Below are 12414 nucleotides of genomic sequence, written 5' to 3'. Positions count from 1 at the left end.
TGCTTGTACAGATGATGATGATGATGATGATTATTATTATTATTATTATTTTCTTTCTTGCATCTTGTAATACATCTATAAAACTGGGTCCAAACAATGGTCCTTGGGTGCTCTAGGCTAGATTGTCTTTCATGTAATGGAGAGCAGCTTCCACATAGTGTGCACTGTTCCTAGGAGGGTTATCTTCTGTACTGTTATTATTATTATTATTGTTCATTTAGCTGGCGGTCCCTGGCACTCTACCTTGACTTGTACAAGGCATTTAATAAGGCCATTTGAACAACAACAGAGGAAATAAAACACCACATTCAAACAATGTATCAATGTATAAATCTATGCTTTGTTATAATACCCTTTAATTGCAGTAAAAGAAGTAAGGCACAATTATCATAAGAACTACTCAGTTGGGAAGCTAAGATGCAGTCTGTAGAGGTGGGTCTTCAGTCTGTGCCAGAATAATGGTCAGCAACCACCGTGGGAACCTAATTCCACCATGTGGGGGCCAGAACGGACCGAGGGTCTGACTGGTACCTGCAACCCCAGAGGCGTCCTGCTCATCATTTTCTGAAACCTGCTCCCGATACAAAGCACAATGCCTTCATCTGAAAGTTTTGCACTCAAACTTTTTGGAAATGAATGTAAATTAATGCAATGCTGTGCATAGCAACAGATGGTGCTCTGTTTTACTTCTTTGCCATTTACAGTTATAATGCTACACAGTTTCTGCTGATAAAATAAACAACACAACATGGACTCTGCTACCAGCATTAATTGATCTTTAATTGTTTACTGCTAATTCTAAATAATATTACAAGTGGATCTGCATGTTTACATCTGTTATTTATATAGTTTATTTAACATATTCATAATACAACAGTAATTTACATAATAATGCTAAAGGCATCCCAAAGAGTTTTTCACTGGTGGTGTTAACCGATGAGCTTCAGAGGAACCTGAAATTGTAATTGTTGGAGACATTTTCTTTTTTTTTCCCTAAATAAATCTGCTCACACAGATAAATTCCTGTTTCACAACAGCACTGGCAACAGGTCACCCATCTGAGTGAAGTACACTGCTGGCTGAAGGAGGGGCAGCATTCAGCGGATTATCACAATGCTCTGTTCTTGCTGGCTACTGGGACATGGAATAGCCTTATCAATGCATGTCATATTCAGCTTCCTGCAAAAAGCACTACCATATGGTGAGGGAAGTGAACCAGAAAAAAAATTAAGGTCAGTTGCATAATAGCTACAGATTGCACTGCTGTAGAAGTGAATTCCTTCAATAATACTGTACATCTATTGTTCTTAAACAGTTGAAAAATAAGTATAAACAGACAATCTCCTAGGAGCTCAGCCAGTGTTAAACTGTGACCAGGTTAAATCTACTCTACTTGAATTGCAAAGTGATGACTTAAATGTATTTATATTCCGTCAAATGAAATAACCCTCTTTTACATCCAATGCCAGTATTTTGTTATATTTTATCTAAAAAGAACCAAAAATAACAACATATCTGTTCCTACCACAGTGACATGGGAATTGATTGTTGTATAACAGCCACATTAAATGCTTTCAATCACTGTCAAATTAGTGGGCCTTGTTCATTAAAACATGATTAGAAATGAGGGAAAAGACTGTACAAAACAGTCACGTCAGATTCATGAAAAATGCTAAAACACCCAATTTCATTCTTACCCTTGTTAGTAGGCTATGATAGCAATTCCCAGCGGTTCTGAGATTAGGTGCTCGTGCATGTTGTCTGTAATCAGCATAAGCACACACCCTAATGTTCCTGTTATGGCATTCTGACTTCTGCCAAAAGAGAACAGAGTAGAGGAATGGGGTGGCAGTGTAGCACAGTGGTCAGGAGCAGGACTTATAAGTGAAAGGTTGCTGGTTTAATTCCCTTTTGGGGCACTGCTGCTGTACCTTCAGGCAAGGTACTTAACCCAGCATTACCTCAATCACTATCCAGCTGTATAAATGGGAAACATGTAAAAACTGTAACCTATGTAAGTTTCTCTGCTAAATGATAATAAAAAAAAATCTCTGATGCAGAGATTTTTACATTTCTGACAGAGGTGGATGCAAGAAAAACTGTACATTTCATAGAGTGAGCAGTGGAGTGTTCAGGTCATCACTCGTAAAAATAAGCAGGAGTTTCAAAGGACTCCAATATCTAAATCAATTTTTAGATCAAAAGGTTTGTCCTTCTGTTCTCCCTCTGTTGTGTACAATGAAAATTGTATCTGATACATCGAGAGTATGTAGGGTTAGACTTTTTGTACATAACCCGGAGGTAAAAAGGCGCACGGTTAATTCATACCTTTACAGAAAGACGCTCTTTTAATTCTGTAGCAGCCTGAATCATAGCCCTGTTCTTTGGTGTGATTCCCAAATAGGGTCCTGTCCTTGCCATTCATCGGGACAAATGAGAGAACAAATGAGTCATGTTCCACGGCAATACTGCGGAGGACACGGCAAGAAAACGTTATCGTGCACACCCTCTCTGCTGGGGACGAAACTGTGCCGTCTGATGTGTCCCAACACATCCACCGGCCTTTCAGAGAAGGGATATTGTGCCCCATTACCCAATGAGCGTGCATATGTGGCCGTATGTAACCTTCTGTGCTGTGTGTGGGTTGACCAGCAGTGTCAGCAGACAGGGATTAAGCTCATAACTATGTATAAAGGAGAACAGCACTGATGAAGGTCAATTCACTGAAATGTTTGCTAACATGCCCACTTGCACCTGGGTACTTCCCTTACATTGACCTTACATATATTTCTTTTGTTGGGATTTTTCAGTCCCAGACAGTGTAAATCACATATTGATTTGACAGTTGTAAAATTTTGTTGGAAAGGCAAAAAACATGACGTCTAATTATGTACTTGCATATGTGGTACAAGTGGTCTTCAGCGGTCGAAAAATTAGTCTGTAAGTAAGAACAGATTCCAACTGAGACCAAATGTATGAATTCCAAAATGTCACTTAGATAGACAGTGTGCACGCTACACACACAATATACATAAAATCATTCACACATATGAATAGTGTATCTGACCCAGTGATCCTACCAAAGCAATGGAATGAATGGTGAATTACTGTAGCAAGCAATGGCTGATGGTTTCCATTAAGTATAATCGTTCTGCCTGGTTCTCAGCTTTCAGTCTCTTAAGTTCCACTATGATCGTCCATAAACCCTTTCCAGTCATTCTAGGCTCCATTTTAAATAACTTTATCCAGAAATAAAAAGCCATTTCATTCGTCTGATAACTAAAACCACTTGAAACAAATGATCAGATATTATGTCTATTGTTCATATAAGTAATACAGGCAAGTAATGACTTTATTTCTTTGTATTGTGGATGCAAACCATTTCCTTTACATTACAGCATGCATTTGCCTTGCAGGCGCCCTCTCCCAGGGAAGACTACGTAGCTCCATTATACAACATCCATTTATATAGTATCTGCTGAAGCAATTCCACTCAGATTTACCTTGCTAAAAGGTAAAAACAACATTGAACCCCAAAAACTAAAACTTAAACCCTTCTGGTTACAAGGGCTGTTCCTGAACCATCATGTGACACTGCTGTCCATAAAGCTGGATTTTTACTGAATCACCAGGTTAACTCCCTTTCCAGAAGAAGTGCTTAAGAACCAGGGCCATAAGCCTGTAACCATCTTACAGTGTAGGTCCTTTCCTGCTACACCAAAAGACAGGGAAAATATGCTAATGTATTACAGTGCTATGAACCCAATTAAACAGCATTCTGCTTTCTTGGGGAGGTGAAAATGTGTTAATGGCCACATTATGAGTCTTAGATGTAATCTCAGGTAAATGGCAATTAATCACAGTTAACCTGTAACGAAGGCATAATCAAAGACCGATTTCATTTAGCTCCACGTCACGGCAATTTGATGATGAAGGGTCAACTGTAAAAGTTAATGTGATGCAACATGCCCCACACAAGAGTACTTCAATTTCCTGTTTTTTTTTTTTTAATTATTATTCCACCACTTATGAACCCCATACAAGACATCTGCCATTTTTAGGTAAAAACATCAATGGGCTGATAAGACTTGATGTTACAATTTTAAACACCATATTACCGTTTAGCAACCACGTTAAGTCTGCAAATTAAAGTCTGCAAAGTGTTTCTTTTTTCATTTTTATGAGTAGCCTGCTACCATTATAGACCCCCCCCCCTTTTAGAATTGCCCCTGATAAAAGACCCCCCCCCACCCATGCTCCCCTTCTGTATTTCCCTTTTACCTGAGCATATGAAATGTGCTGTGTGACCTCTGTGTTATTTTTTTATTTTGGGTTGTGTGTCCTGTACAGTGTGAAATACAAGGGTGCTGCACCCACTGTAATGTGGCCGATAATAACTAAGGGTTAACTCAGTGACACAGTGAAGGAATGCAATGGTGAGCGCTTTGCACATGGAGCGGTGTGCCATGCCAGAGCCCAGGGGAACATTTCTCTCACTTAATCATGTCTCCATCTGCCTGATATGAATAATATAATATTTCCACATGAAGTGAAGGAAGGGTGTCTCCACCTGAGAACCTCACATCTGCTACACACATAGCACAGGAGTACAGACCGGCAACACAGACAGGGGCGTTTCCAAAACAAGGCAAAACGGGGCGAAAGTGCGGAAAACCGCTAGCCGAGGTGACCGTCCTCCAAACCGGTTTAAAAAGTCACAAACTTCCTCAGCTGGAAACTGCGCAAATCCCAAACAGCCAGGCGGAGAGCGGCAGACATTTACATGAATATCTGCACGCTGCACAGCTCAGGCAAATCCTGCCTTTCACCAGCTATTATTCCTCACACAGGAATTAACACACTCCCCCCCCCCCCCCCCCCCCCCAGCAGGAAAATAGCGGAAATAAAAATGTCTGTCATTTTCCTCATCCCCCCACACAATAGGGCCGTAATGCCTCCCCATCCACTGTGTCCTCCCGGCAACAAAACGGCGCTTTGTCACACTGTTATTCTCACACAAAGAGAAATCCCCGAACCCGCGCGGCCGTTTGTTCTGCTGCGCTGTATACTCACACAGACGCCACCGTGTCGGTGCCGAGACCGAGAGAGCGAGCACCGCCAAGGCCGGCTGCTAGGAGCCATCCATAAAACATTCTACCCCTGTTCACCTGGGAAATCAGAGCAGGGGTAAGTCCCTGGAGGTGAGAGGCCCATTCATCCCTCTGACGCTGGGAAAGGCTGACAGAGGACCATTCTCCAGGTGTTCATTTTGCAATTAGTGTTTCTTTATTAAATGCTCCTGATACATGTGCATGCTGTTCTATATCCTTGGTGCTGTTTTGTGAGCGGAGGAAGTTTGTTCAGAAAAGTTCCTAAAGAAATGACACTAGTTTGTCTGTAATATTAGCTGAGGGAGGGAGAGACCTTTGAAGCATAATTGAAAAAATAAATGTTACTAGAAGCATCCCATATTAATCATTATACACAGTGTAAGACAAATTAACGTTGATTTAATCGATCTTTTTCCACCTAAAGTGGTTATTAAGTACACCTAATTTCAGTAACTCATATTTCCAGGTTTAAATAGTTCATATATTTGTATTACTTGCAGTCACTGTGGTTGCAAGTAAAAGTTCTACTAAGTCAATCTGATGGTGAGAGCAGAGTCATCCCCAACATCACTGAAATATCACCCTAAATTGAGACTTTGCTTCAGCTTCAGCGAGTTTTGAAGAAATAGTGCTCAGTCCACCATATCAGGTCAAGCCATTCACCTCCATGGTCTTAGAAAGCGTTTTGGAGAAATTTCATCCCATTGCTGGGAATAGCACAGAATTCATATTTACTGATTAAATTCAGGTTAAGCATGCTTCTCAAGGGTACAACAGCAGTAAACCATCAATAATTTGCACAATCAACCTTATGATTCAAGGACTATTACTTGCACTCCACAGTACATTACTGGCCAACACTGTACTGAGCTAAGCAGTGATCTAGTCAGAGATGGCCAACTGTCAGAACAATTAAAGTAGTCATTCTTGTAAGAAATGACAGCGAAATCAACTCATAGTCTACACCAACCTTTGTGAAATTAGTTTCCGAGGTAACTAATGGTTAATGTTGGTTGATGGTTATTCTCTACCTTTTACGCTCACATCATGCTCCTCTTTGTACATTAGTTCGCTGGCTGTGTGAATGAATGAAAATGGAGTTAGCCTGAACACCACTGTTCATATAGACCACAGTGGTATTGCTGAGAAATCCATTTTTGTAATGATGAAGGAATCATAGTGGTGTGTCAGGGCTCTGCCCCCTTAGCTGTGGTGGTTTGTTTTTCCCTGTCCATATGCTTTTTGTTTTCCTTGTGTTCCAGCTCTGGTCTCCGTCCGCCTGATAGCCCCATCACCTTCACCTGCCTGCCTGCCCACCTGCATCCCATCTCCTCATCAGCCCAGCCCTATTTCTACCCTGCTTGTTCCTGTCTTCTTTGCCAGTTCGTCTCAGCGTTTCTGTACCTGTTTCGTCCCCGCCGGTTTTTCTCAATTTCAGATTTCACCATGTTTGACTCTGCCTGCTCTTCGTCTTCGTTTTTCTGCCTGCCGTCTTGTCCGGTTGCCCGATCGCCTGCCTGCCCGGTTCCTGACCCTGCCTGCTCCTGTTCCAGACCCTGTTTTTGTCCACGGACTGCCTTCCGGTTTTTGACCCTGCCTGCTTTTGATTTGCATCTTGCCTGACGTTATCAATAAACCCGCCTGGAACCTGAAGTTCTCTTGGTCTGCGACTGAGTCCTTACCTGAGCCGTTACAACCTGCTGCTCTGTGCTTGTCGGAAAGTGACAGGCTGTGATGCAGTCAGTCCTGTGAACTGAAGTACAAATGTCTTGCTGGCTCATTCAAATCTACTGAGCCCTTTCATGTTTGGTTTCAGTTGTTCAGCTTTTCTCCCGCAGCACCATATCACTGTTAGAAATGCTTAAAATTGAATATCCACGTCAATTTGAATGATTCATTTCTTGGCCTTGAACTTAAGACACAGATAGTGAAGAAACTCTAAACACTAATCCTCTCCTCCTGACAAGCTACATCCGACAACAACGCGAGAAAAAAAAAGAAAAAGCCTGCTCCTATCTCACAAAGGAGGAGAGAACGTAATAAAATAAGCAATGAAGGAGAGAGGATTATTAATGACATGGTTTAAACAGGAAACAGACTGAGGACACACCGGGCAGATATACATTTAGAACTGGGTTATATTTGCCCAATGATACCGAGGATGTGAACGCTCAGATTTATGGTTAGGCTAACGGAGGTTGCAGAGTGACGTAAGTCATCGCCAAGGCAAATCCTTCCTCTGGTAACCTGGCGTAATATATGTCTCCGCAACACAACAGCGACCCACAATGCAACATTCACAACAGCCTCGTCCTAGTTCATGCCCTGCCGTTTTTTGTTTTTTTTTTTTCACGGTGTCATAAACGCGTATTATTTCAGACAGGCTCATCAGTATGCACCGTGAGGAACACCTGCTGTTATGGTGTACACTCCAGAGTTTCGTCTGATTGCTAATGTTCCCTCTGAGACCCTCTGCTAAAGAGTGAGGGAAAGTAATGAGACATGCATGGGGAGCAAAGGGGGGGGGGGGGACAGAAAGAGAGAGAGAGAGAGACAGAAAGAGAGAGAGAGAGAGAGAGAGAGAGAGAGAGAGAGAAAGAGAGAGAGAAGCCGGGGTAAAACCAGAGCGCTGCTTCCAACCAGGCATCTGGTGAGGGGATCTCAGGACTGGGGGAAGGAGCCCAGGCGGCGCTTCAAGCTTGGAGAGTTATTGCTTTTATTTTCGGGACTGCACCGGCGTTCACCCACAATAAATTGCAGTGCTCAATATTGTAGCAAGGAGGTGTCAGAGATGAAGAGTGAACCTGGCAGAGAATTTGTTTTCCATTCCTTAAGCACTATGCTGTTGCCTGGGAACATTGATTGCACTCTAAATAAGATGAGATATTAGGCCTACATATATATATATATACATATACAGTATACATATATATATATATATATATATATATATATATACATATTAGACCTACATGTGTACAGACATGCATACAGACACATACATTATGAATAATTGCCCATAAATTAATACTCCTCAAACTATGAGTAAATATTGTTTCATTTTCTCAATGTCAATAAACGAAGCCTGATGAGCTCATATTGGTCACTGGAGGATCTGAAATACCTCAGATACTGTACGTTAGAATCGCTTGCGGATGTGCAGATGTGAACGTGTTTCTGCGCCCGTTGCCATCGCCATCCTTACCACACCGTGCTGTTGGACCACATCAGAGGCAGGTGTAAGCTGGTGTGGGCTGTGATACAAGGGGATGGACATCACAGGTATTGTTTACTGATGGGTCCTTCATTACATTATTACATTACTGCCATTTAGCAGACGCTCTTATCCAGAGTGACTTACATCAATTACAGGTTTTTACAATGTTGTCCGTTTATACGGCTGAATATTTACTGAGGCTATTACGGGTTAAGTAACTTGCCCAAGGGTACAGCAGCAGTGCCCTCGTACGAAATCGAACCAGCAACCTTTCACGAATCGTGCTCCTTAAACCACTAAGCCACACTGCCACCCCCGCCACGCTGCCACTCTTTCACTGTGCACCACTGCGCAGACAATGTTCTCTCCTCAAACATTTATGCTCCTTACTTACAGCATAATGGCCTCGCATTTGGCTAAATGTGGCATGCACTTGTGAGACTTTCCTGGCACAGAACAATGTGTGGGCGATGGGGCTGGCTGCCAGGTTCACCTGACGTGACCCCAGCAGAGCACCTCTAGGCCTCTTTATCAGCCTGCATGTCATCAGGATCCACAAACACTTATACTTGCTAAGCTGCGTGCCGCACATCTTGTAGAGCGGAATATGATATCACATAAATTAATACTCTTCTAACGCCTTTAATTTGATAACGGCTTTGAAAACGATGTGTCAAAAGTGTAGCAGCATTATTTGCAGTCCATAAATTGTGTGCTGTGGTTATTAAAATTATTATCGCATGTTATTATAATAATTGCTCCCCTGTTTCTGCCACAGGAAAAAGATCAATTTCAAGTGTTAAAATACCCCTAAAATTAAATGAGGGAAATGGGCCTATACTTGAGTGACCATAATTATATAATTTGAGTTTTTTTGTGGAATTCAAAATGTATTGTAGAAAAAGTGGAAGAAATTAAGTACCTTTAACTTATTCATTTTGTTTAATGTCTGTATTAGTTGCCATGCTGTACCATTCTTTAGTATTTTTAAGCATACTAATGCCACAAACGTAGACTAGTACTGTCTCATATGAATAGCTATACTTCTCGACATGATGTTCATATCTGATTTTCACAGCACAGCATTAGACATAAAGCACGTTACACTGTGTCTCACAGACAAAGCTCATTTGAGAAAAAAAGTCTGATTGTGAGAAAGACCAGTGCCTGGAGAAGTCAGAGTAAGGCACTCATCAAAATGTTGCTGTAAAAGCCCTCTTCTTCCAAACTACACTGACGCTCTCTAGTGAACAGGAAATCACAAACATCAAAAAAGGAATTCGGACAATTCCCATTGCCAATTACAGCTGTAACAAAGGGCAGGATTAAACCAAATAAAACAGATGCAAAGGCTTAAAACTGAGCATTACCAGAAGCATAGCAATTAAACAGGATGCATACAGCAACACAAAGCTTCCACCGCCTTTAAAAAGAATAGATATGTAACACAAATCCTGTCTGGGCATATGTCTCAATTTGCTCCAGATGACACATTCAAAATGGACCAAATCATCTTGTGGAAACAGGATCATTTATATAATTCATTGTGTTTACAGGACAGAGGTACCACCTCCATACTTTCTGGGTTCTGGAACTAAAGATTAAGTGATAAAACACAGTATGCCTATGCCGCTGCATATCTACTGTCATTGGCAAAGTTATTATTCATTGTCAGCAGTATGAACTTCTTAATGTTTGGCTCTTACAACTTTTTCCTGCTTTTTATCTTTTCTTGGGACCTCAGCTTTGCATGTGCCATTTATCTGATAATTGGGATGGTGCATAAACTGATTTCTGGGCCCATTACTTTACATTACATTACAAAGCCCAGGAAGTCCAGCTATTACAGCACCATTGAACACAGAATGGAAAGCTTTCAGTTAGTACTGTATTATAAAAAAAACCATCACTGCCAAAAAAAGATGCCTCTATGCAAAGACATATTCTTTGTAGTTCAGGACTTCATATGGTAAAAGGAAAACCTCACTGCAAGGCAGACAAAAATCTTTGACATACAGAAAGTTTTCTGTAATGTTTCATATGTAATGTTACGTAAGGACTGTTTCTGTGGTTTGGCACATAATAATGGATTACATACCTCTTGTGATCTTCCAAGCAAACAAGTGTTGCAGTTATGGATATGAATTTCATTAATAAAGTTTCTTATTAATCATGATCACCAAATAAATCCAGATGCATGTTTTTTGAGGCTCCATTTTGTAAACATGTGATCATCGATGGAAGTACATGTGTATGACTTTAATTATCTCAATGATACTGTGAATACATATTTGAAGAAAGTTAATCATTCATTTGAAATTAATGTGGAAATAAGGAGTGAGAATCAGTGTCATGTTAGTGATGATTTTTATCTATTGCCATATTGATTAGAATTGGAGCTTAAATCTCACCTGAAGTCACAGAAAATGTATAATCCAGACAGACCAGAATAATACGATCATACATTCACAGATGAATGTAAACAAAGCAATCCTTAAGCAAGAAATTGGACAGGATTAAAGACAAACAGAAAAAAGATATTTTACTCACTACAAAAATATAAAATCTTATCTTACATCCTCTATCCGCTTATCTTAAGAACTCAGAAATAAGATAAGAGTGACTGCTCTGCTTCCCTCAGATCAGATGCAGTTATCACTTATCATAATTGCAGCCTCTCATCACAATTTTCTGGGTCACAAGCAGATGTCTTTTTGCACAATTTGATTAAATCCCCATTATATTAAGATAAAAGAGTGTGCTGTTGTGATTTAATCAAACCCTGGACTTGGGGCTGATCAGATACAGGCCCACCAGGGACAGACATTTTCTTTTGAGGTGGAATAGGGAATCCTTCACTAAGATGTGAGTATGGGGTACTGCAGGGTACTATAGATGTACCAACTTTAAGATCTTTTCAGAGAACCACCCATTGTGTGTACAAGCACAGATAGTACAAGATGAGAACAAGCATAGAACCAGTCTCAACCTGTTGCTCACAGAGCGACACAGTTCTAAAGTTATAAATTAAAAAGAGGAGAGTAATTTTTATAACACGAAAATGTAACTAAATGTAAATGAACACCCTCTACAGCATTTAAGAAAGGGACAAATTATGCAGTTGCTGTTTTGACAGTGACAACTAGACAGGCCTTCTCGGCGGCTAATTTCCTCAATCCTGAAATGTCACACTATACCATAACTGAATACTAATTAATTAACAAATTAATGCCATGCATTCTATCATTTGCATGTTAATACCCCAACAGAATAGCTTATAGGCAGCTCGCTTGCTAATGAGCAGCATTAGTAGTTAAACCAGTATAAAGCCAACATAATATTCCATTCAACAAAGAAGCAAAGTTCTCTAATTAAGGGTGGGTGAAGACAATTTACCGTAAGGCCTTAATACTACTCTGCTGCGTCTGACCTCTCGTAGCAAAGCCAGATACTGCCGTAGTCAAAATCAGCCAAGAAAATAACACAAAGGCTTTATCCACATCTGTAGACAAACAGGATTTAAGAGCACAGTGAAACATTTCCTTAGGCTTCACTGTCCTCCAGGTATATGTATTGAACAAAAGAACAAGATGACCTTTTGGCACACTACTGCGCTGTGAGTCCAGGACACCTGCAGTCAGACTGAGCGGGATATCTCCCCTTATCGGCTCCCACATTACTCACATATCTCTGCAGTGTGGTGACCACAGCATATCCTGCTCCCTGTAACCAAGCCCTTTGTTCTTGTTTCTAAGAGACGCTCCAGATGAAAATTCTCCCGTTCCGTCAGCAGAGAAGAAATTGCAGCAACTTCAGCTACAAGAGGCTGAGTTATTAAATCATTCTTTTCAATTAACATGCACAGCGTGATTTTTCACAATTCTGCGTGAAAGCGCTTAGCACAATAATCTATCTCACCATTAGAGCTGGATATTCGGATTACAAAAGAGACCCGAGACTCGAGCTCCAGTTTATTTTGAATGCCGTATTGTCTGTAGGTGAACATCTTTTCTCTGACTTGATACGAAGTTTGATTTGTATCATTACAAGATGTTGTGGTAACTGAGAATACCGTTCTTTGTTCCT

Source organism: Megalops cyprinoides, chromosome 11 (genome assembly GCF_013368585.1).
Source record: "Megalops cyprinoides isolate fMegCyp1 chromosome 11, fMegCyp1.pri, whole genome shotgun sequence".
Classification (NCBI taxonomy): Eukaryota; Metazoa; Chordata; class Actinopteri; order Elopiformes; family Megalopidae; genus Megalops; species Megalops cyprinoides.
The sequence above is the reverse complement of the archived record's forward strand: the minus strand, read 5'-3'. Positions refer to the sequence as shown.